The sequence below is a fragment of the Capra hircus genome, assembly GCF_001704415.2.
Source record: "Capra hircus breed San Clemente chromosome X unlocalized genomic scaffold, ASM170441v1, whole genome shotgun sequence".
Classification (NCBI taxonomy): Eukaryota; Metazoa; Chordata; class Mammalia; order Artiodactyla; family Bovidae; genus Capra; species Capra hircus.
This window is the reverse complement of record NW_017189516.1, coordinates 10,559,653-10,574,860: the sequence shown is the minus strand read 5'-3', so window position 1 is coordinate 10,574,860 and position 15,208 is coordinate 10,559,653. Positions and strand designations below refer to the sequence as shown.

The following is a 15,208-nucleotide window of genomic DNA, read 5'->3' as shown; positions in this document are numbered from 1 at the left end:
AAAAATTTTTTTTTAAATAAAATAAAAAAGAAGACTCTGAGGAGGACATGGGACTGTGCTGTGTCTTGTTGGAGAAGCAGAACAATTCGTTACCTACCTGGAGTGTCTTTGGCTGTGGGCATCCCCTGCTGTTAAGTTTTTGTTTTCTTTTTAGCCACACAAAGCTGCACCCAAGCTTGTTTGACGTCTGTTCTGTCAACTGTCCATGATGTTGGGCCCTGAGAGAGATGAAGGCTTTGTGGTCAAGCTCCGTGGCCTGCCCTGATCCTGCTCTGTTGAGGATGTGCAAAATTTCCTCTCTGACAGCATGATCCATGATCGGGTCACAAGTGTTCATTTTATCTACAGTACAGAAGGCAGGCAGAGTGGTGAGACTTTTGTTGAACTTCAATCAGAAGATGACGTAAGGATGGCCCTTAAAAAAGACAGGCAAAGCATGGGACATTGGTACACTGAAGTGTTCAAGTCCCACAGAACTGAGATGGATTGGGTGTTGAAGCACAGTGGTCCAAACAGTGGTGACACTTCCAGTGATGGTTTCATTAGACTTCGAGGACTCCCGTTTGGATGCACCAAGGAGGAGATCATTCAGTTCTTCTCAAGGTTGGAAATGATGCCAAACGGGATCACACTGCCTGTGGACCCTGAGGGCAAGACTACAGGGGAAGCCTTTGTGCAGTTTGCTTCAGAGGAGATAGAGAAGGCTCTAGGGAAGCACAAGAAGAGAATCAGTTCAGTTAAGTTCAGTCGCTCAGTCATGTCTGACTCTTTGCCACCCCATGAATCGCAGCATGCCAGGCATCCCTGTCCATCACCATCTCCCGGAGTTCACTGAAACTCACGTCTATCAAGTCAGTGATGCCATCCAGCCATCTCATCCTCTGTTGTCCCCTTCTTCTCCTGCCCCTAATCCATCCCAGCATCAGAGTCAACTCCTCGCATGAGGTGGCCAAAGTACTGGAGTTTCAGCTTTAGCATCATTCCTTCCAAAGAACACCCAGGACTGATCTCCTTTAGAATGGACTGGTTGGATCTCCTTGCAGTCCAAGGGACTCTCAAGAGTCTTTTCCAACACCACAGTTCAAAAGCATCAATTCTTTGGCACTCAGCTTTCTTCACAGTCCTACTCTCACATCCATACATGACCACTGGAAAAACCATAGCCTTGATTAGATGGACCTTGTTGGCAAAGTAATGTCTCTGCTTTTGAATATGCTGTCTAGGTTGGTCATAACTTTCCTTCCAAGGAGTAAGCGTCTTTTAATTTCATGGCTGCAATCACCATCTGCAGTGATTTTGGAGCCCCCCCAAAATAAAGTCTGCCACTGTTTCCACTGTTTCCCCATCTCTTTCCCATGAAGTGATGGGACCAGATGCCATGATCTTCGTTTTCTGAATGTTGAGTTTTAAGCCAACTTTTTCACTCTCCTCTTTCACTTTCATCAAGAGGCTTTTGAGTTCCTCTTCACTTTCTGCCATAAGGGTGATATCATCTGTATATCTGAGGTTATTGATATTTCTCCCGGCAATCTTGATTCCAGCTTGTGCTTCTTCCAGCCCAGCGTTTCTCATGATGTACTCTGCATATAAGTTAAATAAGCAGGGTGACAATATACAGCCTTGACTTACTCCTTTTCCTATTTGGAACCAGTCTGTTGTTCCATGTCCAGTTCTGTTGCTTCCCGACCTGCATATAGGTTTCTCAAGAGGCAGGTCAGGTGGTCTGGTATTCCCATCTCTCTCAGAATTTTTCACAGTTTATTGTGATCCACACAGTCAAAGGCTTTGGCATAGTCAATAAAGCAGAAATAGATGTTTTTCTGGAACTCTCTTGCTTTTTCCATGATCCAGCAGATGTTGGCAATTTGATCTCTGGTTCCTCTGCCTTTTCTAAAACCAGCTTGAACATCTGGAAGTTCGCAGTTCGCATATTGTGGAAGCCTGGCTTGGAGAATTTTGAGCATTACTTTACTAGCATGTGAGGTGAGTGCAATTGTACGGTAGTTTGAGCATTCTTTGGCATTGCCTTTCTTTGGGATTGGAATGAAAACTGACCTTTTCTAGTCCTGTGGCCACTGCTGAGTTTTTCGAATTTGCTGCCAAATTGAGTGCAGCACTTTCACAGCATCATCTTTCAGGATTTGAAATAGCTCAACTGGAATTCCATCACCTCCACTAGCTTTGTTCGTAGTGATGCTTTCTAAGGCCCACTTGACTTCACATTCCAGGATGTCTGGCTCTGGGTGAGTGATCACACCATCGTGATTATCTTGGTCGTGAAGATCTTTTTTGTACAGTTCTGTGTATTCTTGCCACCTCTTTTTAATACCTTCTGCTTTTGTTAGGTCCGTACCATTTCTGTCCTTTATCGAGCCCATCTTTGCATGAAATGTTCCCATGTCCGAGATCGGGGCAGAGGCCGAGAGGAACTACCCCATGTCTGAGGCCAGGGGAGGCACCGAGAAGAGCTATCCCCCCGGCCCGAGGCCAGGGGCGGCGGCCACGAGGAGTTACCCCAGGTCCGAGGTCAGGGCGGCGGCCAAGAGTGCCAGGCTGTGACGGCACAGGAGCGGCCAAGAGGAGCTACCCCACGTCGAGGTCAGGGGCGGCTGCTGGAAGGAGCTAACCCCCGTCGGAGGCCAGGGGTGGCGGTCCAGAGGAGCTACCCTACGGCCAACATCCGGGGGTGTGGCCAAGAGTGCCAAGCTGCGATGGCGCAGGAGCTGCCGAGAGAAGGTACCCGATGCCCGAGGTCAAGGGTGGCGGCCGGGAGGAGCTACCCCTCCATCCGAGGCCAGGGGTGGCGGCTGCGAGGAGTTACCCCAGGCCCAAGGTCAGCGGCGACGGCCGGGAGGAGCTACCCCACGTCGAGGTCAGGGGCGGTGGCCAGTAGGAGCTGCCCCCAACCCGAGGCCAGCGGTGGCGGTCCAGAGGAGCTACCCTACGTCCAAGGTCCGGGGGGTGGCCAAGAGTGCCAGGCTGTGACGGCGCAGGAGCTGCCGAGAGGACGTACCCGACGCCCGAGGTCAAGGGCGGCAGCCAGGAGGAGCTATCCCCTGCCCGAGGCCAGGGGTGGTGGCCGGGAGGAGCTACCCCCCATCCGAGGCCACGGGTGGCGGCCGCGAGGAGTTACCTCAGGCCCAAGGTCAGCGGCGATGGCCGGGAGGAGCTACCCCATGTCGAGGTCAGGGGTGGCGGCCAGGAGGAGCTGCCCCTCACCCGAGGCCAGGGGCGGTGGCTGGGAGGAGTTACCCCACATCGAGGTCAGGAGTGGCGGCCGAGAGGAGCTACCCACGTCCGAAGTCAGGGCGGTGGCCGGGAGGAGCTATCCCGGGCTCGAGGCCTAGTGCGGCGGCTGCGAGGAGTTATCCCACGATGAGGCCAGGGGCGGTTGCTGCGAGGAGTTACCCCATGTCGAGGTCAGGAGTGGCGGCCAAGAGGAGCTACCCACGTCCGAGGTCAGGGCGGTAGCCGGGAGGAGCTATCCCCGGCCCGAGTCCAGGGGTTGTGACCAGGAGAAGCTATCCCCGGCCCAAGGCCAAGGGCACTGGCTGCGAGGAGTTCCCCCACATTGAGGTCAGGGCGGCAGCCGGGAGGAGCTATCCCCCGCCCGAGGCCAAGGGCGGCGGCTGGGAGGAGCTATCCCCCGCCCGAGGCCAGGGATGGCGGCTGGGAGGAGCTATCACCGCCCGAGGCCAAGGGCGGCTGCTGGGAGGAGCTATCCCCCGCCCGAGGCCAGGGATGGCGGCCAGGAGGAGCTACCTCCAGCCCGAGGCCAGGGGCGGTGGCTGCGAGGAGTTACCCCACCTCGAGGTCAAGGCGGCGGGGAGGAGCTACCCCCGGCCCGAGGCCAGGGGCGGCAGCTGGGAGGAGCTATCACCGCCCGAGGCCAGGGGCGGTGGCTGGGAGGAGCTATACCCTGCCCGAGGCTAGGGGCGGTGGCTTTGAGGAGTTACCCCACCTCGAGGTCAGGGGCTGCGGCTGGGAGGAGCTATCCCCCGCCTGAGGCCAAGGGTGGCAGCTGGGAGGAGCTATCCCCAGAGGCCAAGGGTGGTGGCTGGGAGGAGCTACACCACATCGAGGTCAAGGCGGCGGCTGGGAGGAGCTATCCCCCCGCCGGAGGCCAGGGGTGGCACCCGGGAGGAGCTATCACCGCCCGAGGCTAAGGGAGGCAGCTGGGAGGAGCTATCACCGCCCGAAGCCAAGGGCGGCTGCTGGGAGGAGCTATCACCGCCCGAAGCCAAGGGCGGCTGCTGGGAGGAGCTAGCCCCCGCCGGAGGCCAGGGGTGGCGCCCGGGAGGAGCTATCCCCCGCCCGAGGCCAGGGGCGGCAGCTGGGAGGAGCTACCCCCAGCCCGAGGCCAGGGGCAGCGGCTGCGAGGAGTTACCACATGTCGAGGTCAGGGTCGGCACTCGGGAGGAACTACCCACGTTCGAGGTCAGGGGCGGCGGCCGGGAGGAGCTACCCTATGCCCGAGGCCAAGGGCGGCGGCTTCGAGGAGCTACCCCACGTACGAGGCCAAGGACCATGGCCAGGAGGAGCTACCCCACGTCCATGGAGTGGTGCCTGCGCAGGCGCAGGAGGGCCGATGAGGAGCTACTCCACGTTCAAGGTCAGGAGGGGTGGCGGTGAGGAGATACCCCTAGTCCAAAGTAAGGAGCAGCAGCTGTGCTTTGCTGGAGCAACCGTGAAGACATACCCCATGTCCAAGGTAAGAGAAACCCAAGTAAGACCCAAGGTGTTGCAAGAGGGCATCAGAGGGCAGTTCAGTTCAGTCGCTCAGTCTTATCCGACTCTTTGCGACCCCATGAATCGCAGCACGCCAGGCCTCCCTGTCCATCACCAACTCCCGGAGTTCACTCAAACTCACATCCATCAAGTCAGTGATGCCATCCAGCCATCTCATCCTCTGTCATCCCCTTCTCCTCCTGCCCCCAATCCCTCCCAGCATCAAAGTCTTTTCCAATGAGTCAACTCTTCACATGAGGTGGCCAAAGTACCGGAGTTTCAGCTTTAGCATCATTCCTTCCAAAGAAATCCCAGGGCTGATCTCCTTCAGAATGGACTGGTTGGATCTCCTTGCAGTCCAAGGGACTCTCAAGAGTGTTCTCCAACACCACAGTTCAAAAGCATCAATTCTTCGGCGCTCAGCCGTCACAGTCCAACTCTCACATCCATACATGACTACTGGAAAAAACATAGCCTTGACTAGACGGACTTTTGTTAGCAAAGTAATGTCTCTGCTTTTGAATATGCTGTCTAGGTTGGTCATAACTTTTCTTCCAAGGAGTAAGCATCTTTTAATTTCACGGCTGCAGTCACCATCTGCAGTGATTTTGGAGCCCCCCAAAAAAATAAAGTCTCACACTGTTTCCACTGTTTCCCCATCTATTTCCCATAAAGTGATGGGACCAGATGCCATGATCTTCGTTTTCTGAATGTTGAGCTTTAAGCCAACTTTTTCACTCTCCTCTTTCACTTTCAAGAGGCTTTTGAGTTCCTCTTCACTTTCTGCCATAAGGGTGGTGTCATCTGCATATCTGAGGTTATCGATATTTCTCCCGGCAATCTTGATTCCAGCTTGTGTTTCTTCCAGTCCAGCATTTCTCATGATGTACTCTGCATATAAGTTAAATAAGCAGGGTGACAATATACAGCCTTGACGTACTCCTTTTCCTATTTGGAACCAGTCTGTTGTTCCATGTCCAGAGGGCAGACACACTGAAACCATAAATCACAGAAAACTAGTCAGTCTAATCACAGGGACCACAGCCTTGTCTAACTCAATTAAACTAAGCCATGCCGTGTGGGGCCACCCAAGACGGGTGGGTCATGGTGGAGAGGTCTGACAGAATGTGGTCCACTGGAGAAGGGAATGGCAAACCACTTCAATATTCTTGCCTTGAGAACCCCATGAACAGTATGAAAAGCCAAAATGGTAAGATACTGAAAGAGGAACTCCCCAGGTCAGTAGGTGCCCAGTATGCTACTGGAGATCAGTGGAGAAATAACTCCAGAAAGAATGAAGGGATGGAGCCAAAACAAAAACAATACCCAGTTGTGGATGTGACTGGTGATAGAAGTAAGGTCTGATGCTGTAAAGAGCAATATTGCATAGGAACCTGCAATGTCAGGTCCATGAATCAAGGCAAACTGGAAGTGGTCAAACAGGAGATGGCAAGAGTGAACATCGACATTCTAGGAATCAGCGAACTAAAATGGACTGGAATGGGTGAATTTAACTCAGATGACCATTATATCTACTACTGCGGGCAGGAATCCCTTAGAAAAAATGGAGTAGCCATCATGGTCAACAAAAGAGCCCGAAATGCAGTACTTGGATGCAATCTCAAAAACGACAGAGTGATCTCTGTTCGTTTCCAAGGCAAGTCATTCAATATCACAGTAATCCAAGTCTATGCCCCAACCAGTAATGCTGAAGAAGCTGAAGTTGAATGGTTCTATGAAGACCTACAAGACCTTTTAGAACTAACATCCAAAAAAGATGTCCTTTTAATTATAGGGGACTGGAATGCAAAAGTAGGAAGTCAAGAAACACCTGGAGTAACAGGCAAATTTGGCCTTGGAATATGGAATGAAGCAGGGCAAAGGCTAATAGAGTTTTGCCAAGAGAACGCACTGGTCATAGCACACACCCTCTTCCAACAACACAAGAGAAGACTCTATACATGGACATCACCAGATGGTCAACACCAAAATCAGACTGATTATATTCTTTGCAGCCAAAGATGGAGAAGCTCTATACCGTCAGCAAAAACAAGACCGGAGCTGACTGTGGCTCAGATCATGAACTCCTGATTGCCAAATTCAGACTTAAATTTAAGAAAGTAAGGAAAACCACTAGACCATTCAGGTATGACCTAAATGAAATCCCTTATGATTATACAGTGGAAGTGAGAAATAGATTTAAGGGACTAGATCTGATAGAGTGCCTGATGAACTATGGACGGAGGTTTGTGACATTGTACAGGAGACAGGGATCAAGACCATCCCCATGGAAAAGAAATGCAAAAAAGCAAAATGGCTGTCTGGGGAGGCCTTACAAATAGCTGTGAAAAGAAGAGAAGCAAAAAGCAAAGGAGAAAAGGATATAAGCATCTGAATGCACAGTTCCAAAGAACAGCAAGGAGAGATAAGAAAGCCTTCCTCAGCGATCAATGCAAAGAAATAGAGGAAAACAACAGAATGGGAAAGACTAGAGATCTCTTTGAGAAGAGAATAGGGCACAGGTATATTGAGGTGTTTAACAGCAGTCAGGAGGAAGTTAGGTCATACTTGGATCCTCCACTGAAGTTCATGTCAGTGCAGCTGCCAGGCCTGTATACTGGAGGTATACTGGCATCATCAAGCAGGCAAGCCTGGAGAGGATGAGGTCTGGTGCCTACAGTGCAGGCTATGGGGGTTATGAGGAGTACAGCAGCCTCAGTGATGGCTACGGCTTCACCACTGACCTGTTTGGGAGAGACCTCAGTTACTGTCTCTCTAAGATATACGACCACAAGTATAGAGACGATGAGTTCACTGTCCAGAGCACCACTGGACACTGCGTCCATATGAGAGGACTGCCACAGAGAATGATATTTACAACTTCTCCCTGCTCAACCCTGTGAGAGTCCACATTGAGATTGGCCCTGATGGAAGAGTGACTGGTGAAGCTGATGTTGAGTTTGCCACTCATGAAGAAGCCGTGGTGGCCATGTCCAAAACAGGGCAAACATGCAACATAGATACATAGAACTTTCCCTGAATTCCACAACAGGGGCCAGCAACGGGTCATATAGCAGCCAGATGATGCAGGGCATGGGAGTGTCAACCCAGTCCACTTACAGTGGTCTTGAGAGCCAGTCTGTGAGTGGCTGTTATGGGCTGGCTATGGTGCCCAGAACAGCATGGGTAGATATGACTAGTTTTGTAGCTTTTGAGTTATTTCAGTCAAATTTTCACAGGTAGCCAACAAGCAGTGAAAAACAGTTATTACTCTAGAGGAAGCTAGGGGACCCATTTTGCACCATGAGTTTGTGAAATCTGGATTTAAAAATTACCTCTTAAGTGTTTTCTCATGCAAACTTTCTTCTAGCATGTGATATTGAATAAACTAAAACTATTTTCAGCTTTTCTTGATTAACATTTTGGTAGTGTACTTCTGGAGTGATGTTATTTGAGTTAAAGTGGTCTTAAGTATGTTAAATGTGGATCTTTTACACCACATCATCGTGTACACATTGGGGAGGTGTGCTTTTTTGGAAAACTCAATGTGCTAGATCCTTAATTCAAAGAGGACATTTCTCATGTTTGTTCACTCTAGTTTATTTTCATTTAAAATGTCTTAGGTTAAGTTTAAGTTTTTTAAAAGTTTGTTTTGAAAATTGAGACACATCACAAATACTGTAGGAATTGGTGAGGCCTTGACTTAAAAACTTTCTTTGTACTGTGATTTCCTTTCAGGTGTATTTTGCTAAGTGAAACTTGTTAAGTTGTTTTGTTAACTAAACTTTTTTTTCTTAAAAAGACTTTTTCACACACACACACACAGACACACACACACACACAGACACACAAAAGAAGACACTTGAGGCTAGACCTCTGGGGAACATCTACAGAGGAGCCGGAGGAGGACAATGCAGACAAAAATCATGAGCATGATATAGTGGAAACCAAAGAAAGAATAATTTTCTAGAAATGAGATTTATTCTTAGCATCACACACTATTGAGAAGTTCCCTCTGAAGTATATCTGCAGCTTTTCTAATATGGAAACCACTTATCAGCATAGTGAAAGCTGATGGTTGGGGCAGAGACCAGAATGCAGAGACTGAACTATGATGTGAAGATGTCAGTGTTAACTATTTTTTCTGAAAATTGGAATCTGGGTAGTTCTTTTCACAATAGCAACACTAGTTGTGTGTGTGCTAAGTCGCTTCAGTGTCGCTTTAGTCGTGTCTGTGCTTACTCAGTTGTTTCAGTCATGTCTGACTCTTTGTGACCCTATGGACTGTGGCCTACCAGGCTCCTCTGTCCATGGGATTCTCCAGGCAAGAATACTGGCGTGGGCTGCCATGCCCTCCTCCAGGGGATCTTCCCGACCCAAGGATCAAACGCAGGTCTCTTGCATTGCAGGCAGAGCATTTACAGCTGAGCCACCAAGGAAGCCCACAATACCAGTTACCATATGTTAAATAACAAATATATAGAAGGTGAGTATTACAATTTCTTTCAACTCTGGAGAACATATTATTGGGTGCCTTGGCTGTTGGGGATATGAAGAAGATCAAGGTGAGGTCACTGTCCCCAAGGTGCCGATAATACAATAGGAGACAGACAAAGAGGTCTGGGGGCATAGATGAGGGAAGAATAATTTCTATCAGAAGGGGATGGGAATCTGAGAAATCCTGACAGAGGAAATGACATTAGAGTTGGGATTTGAAAGATGAGTGAAAATTCTCCTGGTGGAGGGTAGAGAGGATGTTCTAAGTAGAGGGACACAAAGGCAAAAGCTTGTAGACAGAAATGTCTCTGCCATGTTTGGGGATGACTTGTGGCTCAGTGCAGATAAAGGGCATGTTAGTGAGTTTGGACTTTAACAGAGATAATGGGAAGCTTCCAGAGTTATTTTAAGCTAGATCAGTCACATGTCCAGAATTGAAAGGGTCCAACTGCAAGTGGGAAGACACACTGAGAGACTTCCATAACTTTCTGAGTAAAAGAGGATGAGCGCCTGTTCTAAGAGGATAGCAAAATGTTGGAGGAGAATGAAACAAACAGCGAAGCAAGGCATTTGAGCTAATTGAGGAAATAAACATGATGACTTGGTGACTGATCATAGTGAAATTATTAATCTCTCGAGCCCTGGAATAAGGAAGAATTCTGGTTCTGCAACATTCCATTGCTTGCTTTTAGAAACATTATTGGGCTTCCCAGGTGGCGCTAGTGGTAAAGAATCCTCCTGCCCATGCGGGAGGCTCAAGAGACGCGGGTTTGATCCCTGAGTCAGGAAGATCCCCTGGAGGAGGGCATGGCAACCCACTCCAGTATTCTTGCCTGACGAATCCCATGGACAGAGGAGCCTCATGGGCTATAGTCCATAGGGTCGCAAAGAATCAGACATGACTGAGCAAGCACAGACACATTATTTAATATTTCTGAGCCTCAGTTTCCTCATCTGCATAATAGGGATAATAAAATGCCTGCTGTATAGGACAAAACAAGATTAAGTACTCAATAAATGTTAGTGATTATGTTTAATACTATTATTTTTACTGCCAGCTAAATTGCAGTCACTAATGGAAGTGCGCAATAGGCAATTAGAAATGTGAATTGAAGTGCAAAAAGAAAATATGGACCAGAGATTTTTTATTTACCTTATTACCTTGGAGAGTGGTTACACTGCTGTGAAGGGCAGAGAACGGAACTTTGCAGAATATTTGCGCTTAGAAGTGGTAGGAGAAAGTGTACAGAAAAGTAGTGGTGTGTGAGAGAGAAGTCTTACCTTTGAGAGGATCATTTTAAACTGCTAAATGCAGTGGCTTCATCTAGATCCTTTATTCCTGACACCTCTGCACCATTAGATGCAAGTGACCTCTTCAAGCCTTCTTTTAGAAACTCTCTTCTTCAGTTTCCATGGCATTCTGTTCTCTTCTGGCTTCTCTGATTATGCATAGAACGTCTCAGCCTTATCACTTCCTTGTGCCAACTCCTTCATTTTACAAATGAGGAGACAAAAGAGCCAGGAAATGGAAGTAGCTTGTTCAAGGTTCACAGTGAATTGTTCCTTCCTCATCTTTATTTCCACCCTTTTCTCACTTCCTACAGTTCTTTGTTCTTTGCCCTCCTATACTCACTTTCTCTTTCTAAAAACTCATCTTTTTGCACAGTTTCTAGGATTGCTTTTAGGTTTTTTGATTTCCAGCTTGACATCTCCCATCCTTGCCTCTCCAGAGCTGCTATCCCACCCTTTCAATAGTTAGTCAGATGTTCTACCAACACCTCATACTTAGCATGTCTGAAATATTGTCTTTCCCTACAAGGCTAGCTTCCCTCTGACTCCATTACCATATCAGTGCTGCCTTCATTCTCCTAGTCAGCTAATTCCTTATCAGATTTGGTCAATTGGTCCTATATAAATGTCCATGTAGTGCAGGAGTTAAGCACACTGCCTGTAGGGACAAGACTGCCTGGGACCAAATAATGGTTTTGTGATATTGGACAAGTGACTTATTCTGAACCAGAGGCTATTAGTGCTGGAAGAGAACTTAAAGATAATTATTTCCCAAAGCTTCACCTTTTTCAGAAAAGAAATCTGAATCCCTGAAAGGTAAATCCCCACAGCCTGTAAATATGAGTCAGGACTGGAACCCAGGACTACTGGAGCTCCAAGTCAATGTGCTTTGTCCTGCACCATGTTGCCTCTTGCTGTTTTATTGGACCTGTCACCACTGCCACTTCCCAAGACTGAATATTTATAACTTTGTGCCTGGATTATTGACATAGCCTTCTACCTACTCTTGCAACCTTTCCTTTACCCCATCCCCAGTTCATCCTGCCAAGTTAATCTCCCTAAAGCTTCATTTCCATCTTGTCATTCCCCTCATTGAAAAGCTTTTGGTGGTTCCTCCTCGCCTACTATATAAAATTCAAATGTCCAAAAGTGAAGTTGCTCAGTCGTGTCCAACTCTTTGTGATCCCATGGACTATAGCCTACCAGGTTCCTCTGTCCATGGGATTTTCCAGGCAATAGTACTGGAGTGGGTTGCTATTTCCTTCTCTAGGGGATCTTCCCAACCCAGGGATCGAACCCGGGTCTCCTGCATTGTAGGCAGACACTTTTACAATCTGAGCCACCAGGGAAGTCTCAGATGTCCAAGCTAGGTATCAAAACTCCTCCAAAATGTGCTGCCAGCCCACCTTTCCACGCTTCATTACCCATACTACCCTTTTATACTTCATGACCCAGCCGTGCCCAAAACTCTGTGTTCTTTGAACAGCTCATGCAGTTTCATGCCCTACTGCCTTTTTACATAGTGTTCTCTCCACTTTGAATGTCTTACTTTGATTTTCTTCCTGTCAAATTCTTATTCATTTTTCAGGGACCAATTAAATGTCCTAGTGCATGAATACTTTTCAGATTCCCCCAGTCAGAATTAATCTTTATGATAACGTATGTGACAGGAATCGACAACATAGCTGAGTGTTTAGTGAGTTCCTGTCTTCCTTTTTTTCACCTGTGTTCCCACAACATATTGCTTATACTTCTGTTTAACACTTATTTCACTTACTTATATTCAAGCTGATTATTTAACCTACTAATGAGACTTGTCTCATTCATCTTTGCATCCTCCGTGGCCCCAAGAGAGTTCCTGGCACACAATAGGTACTTAACAGATATTTATTGAAAGGAGAGGAAAACTGTGGAGCCAAGTCTTGAGACATCCCCTCATTAGTAATTCAGCAAGACCGACTCCTCTTGCTGAACATGGAGTGACATGTTGAGAGAAGAAAAATCTGGGAAACCCTATTGGCTGATCTTCAACAAAGTGCTTCAGGAAGCCTTGGTTCAACCTGACAGTTTGCTTGAGGGTGATAAGGTAGGAGAGGTGAGACAACTCAGATTAAATTCTTATCCACACATTCTTTAAAATAAGTTGAGATCAATGCAGGTCCATTGTTCCTTGCCAGCTGGTTTACAAATAGCTAGAGAGAGCAGTGACTTGTGCTAAAGAGGGGAGAAGGTAGAAGTAGAACGTCTTTGGAGCCATTTGCAAGGGGAGGTTACCATGATCCATGAGTTAATCTTTCCCTGGAAAAGGATTCTTTCTGTCAATTGAAGTATAGTTGATGTATAATGTGCTAATTACTATTGTACAGGAAAGTGACTCAGATATATATATATTCTTTTTATATTATTTTCCATTGAGGTTTATCATAGGATATTGAATATAGTTCTCTGTGCTGTAGAGTAGGAAGGACCTTGTTGTTTATCCATTCTGTATATAAAAACTACATCTGCTAACCCCAATCTCTCACTCCATCCCTCCTCCAGTCCCCTCCGCCTTGGCAACCACCAGTCTGTTCTCTACATCCGTGATTCTGTTTCTGTCTCACAGATATGATCGTTTGTGTCATATTTCAGACCCCACACATATGTAATATCATATGGTATTTATCTTTCTCTTTTTGACTTCAGTTCAGTTCAGTCGCTCAGTAGTGTCCAACTCTTTGCGACCCCATGGACTGCGGCACACCAGGCCTCCCTGTCCACCACCAACTCCCGGAGTTCACCCAAACTCGTGTCCATTGAGTCAGTGATGCCATCCAACCATCTCATCCTCTATCATCCCCTTCTCCTCCTGCCTTCAATCTTTGCCATCATCAGGGTCTTTTCAAATGAGTCAGTTCTTCACATCAGGTGGCCAAAGTATTGGAGTTTCAGCTTCCATATCAGACCTTCCAATGAATATTCAGGACTGATTTCCTTTAGGATGGACTGGGTGGATCTCCTTGCTGTCCAAGGGACTCTCAAGAGTCTTCTCCAACACCACAGTTCAAAAGCATCCTTTGTTCAGTGCTCAGCTTTCTTTATAGTCCAACTCTCACATCCATACATGGCTACTAGAAAATCCATAGCCTTGACTAGATGGACCTTTGTTGGCAAAGTAATGTCTCTGCTTTTTAATACACTGTCCAGGTTGGTCATAGTTTTACTTCCAAGGAGCAAGGGTCTTTTAATTTCATGGTTGCAATCACCATCTGCAGTGATTTTGGAGTCCCCCAAAATAAAGTCTGCCACTGTTTCCACTGTTTCCCCATATATTTGTCATGAAGTGATGGGACCAGATGCCATGATCTTAGTTTTCTGAATGTTGAGTTTTAAGCCAACTTTTTCACTCTGCTCTTTCATTTTCATCAAAAGGCTCTTTAGTTCTTCGTCGCTTTCTGCCATAAAGGTGGTGTCATCTGCATATCTGAAGTTATCTATATTTCTCCCAGAAATCTTGATTCCAGCTTGTGCTTCATCCAGCCCAGTGTTTCTCATGATGTACTCTGCATAGAAGTTAAATAAGCAGGCTGACAATATACAGCCTTGACGTACTCCTTTCCCTATTTGGAACCAGTCTGTTGTTCCATGTCCATTTCTAACTGTTGCTCCTGATCTGCAGACAGATTTCTCAGGAGGCAGGTCAGGTGGCCTGGTATTCCCATCTCTTGAAGAATTTTCCACACTTAGTATGATAATCTCTAGTTGTAGCCATGTTGGTGAAAATGGCATTATTTCATTCTTTTTTATGGCTGTGTAGTATGGAAAAGGATTCTTGATCAAGCTCCCTGGATCACTTCCCTTGGAAGAGTGGGTAATTGTGAGGGGTAATGCAGGCCAAGTAGGTTCTTCATGATCTCTCAGTAGCATTGGACACAGCTTTCAGCTAAGGCCTCTATGCAGGTCATCCTAATTCTGGCGTAATGGCAAGATAAAAGATGACTTGCATTCTCATTTTGGCCAGACCTTGTGGCTTGTGGGATCTTAGTTCCCAGACCAGGGATTGAACTCAGGCCCTCAGCAGTGAGAATACAGAGTCCTAATCACTGAACCTCTGGGGAATTTCCTGCATTCTCATGTTGACAGTTTAAGGACAGGTTGAAAACCTCAGGTTCATTTCTCTGTTGGCCACCTCCATCATTATCAATTATCATTCATCAGAATTTTTCTAAACACCTACTACATGTCAGGTACATGGGTACTGATGCAGATTTGAATGGAATGTGCCCTTAAAAAAATTGTTATTCTAGGAAATTCCCTGGTGGACCAATGGTTAAAACTCCACACTCCCAGTACAGGGGGCATGGATTGGGTGCCTGGTTAGGAACTATATCCCATATGTCAATACCCCGCAACTATATCCCACAACTAAGACCCAATACAGTCAAATAATTTTTTAAAGTGTTATCCTAATAGAGGAGACACGTAAGTAAACAGACAATATGGTGGACTCCGATAAGTGCCATCACAGAGATATACAGCACAGAGGAGAAACTAAGAGAGAGACAAAGTGGATGGAACAAAACCTTAACTTCTGAGTTTAGCATAAAAGGCCACTGGCTACCTCTCTCTACTCCTCAGCCTTTGTATGTGAACAGCAGACCATCTGAGCAGAGTTTCAAGGAATGGAGAGTTGGCAAAGAAGTGGGGAAGAGGT

At 47.1% G+C, this 15,208-nt stretch overlaps 1 pseudogene; it reads left to right on the top strand.

Moving 5' to 3' along the window:
- The first annotated feature begins 205 nt into the window (after positions 1–205).
- LOC102168708 lies at positions 206–7,928 on the top strand (annotated as a pseudogene).
- The last annotated feature ends 7,280 nt before the right edge of the window (positions 7,929–15,208 follow it).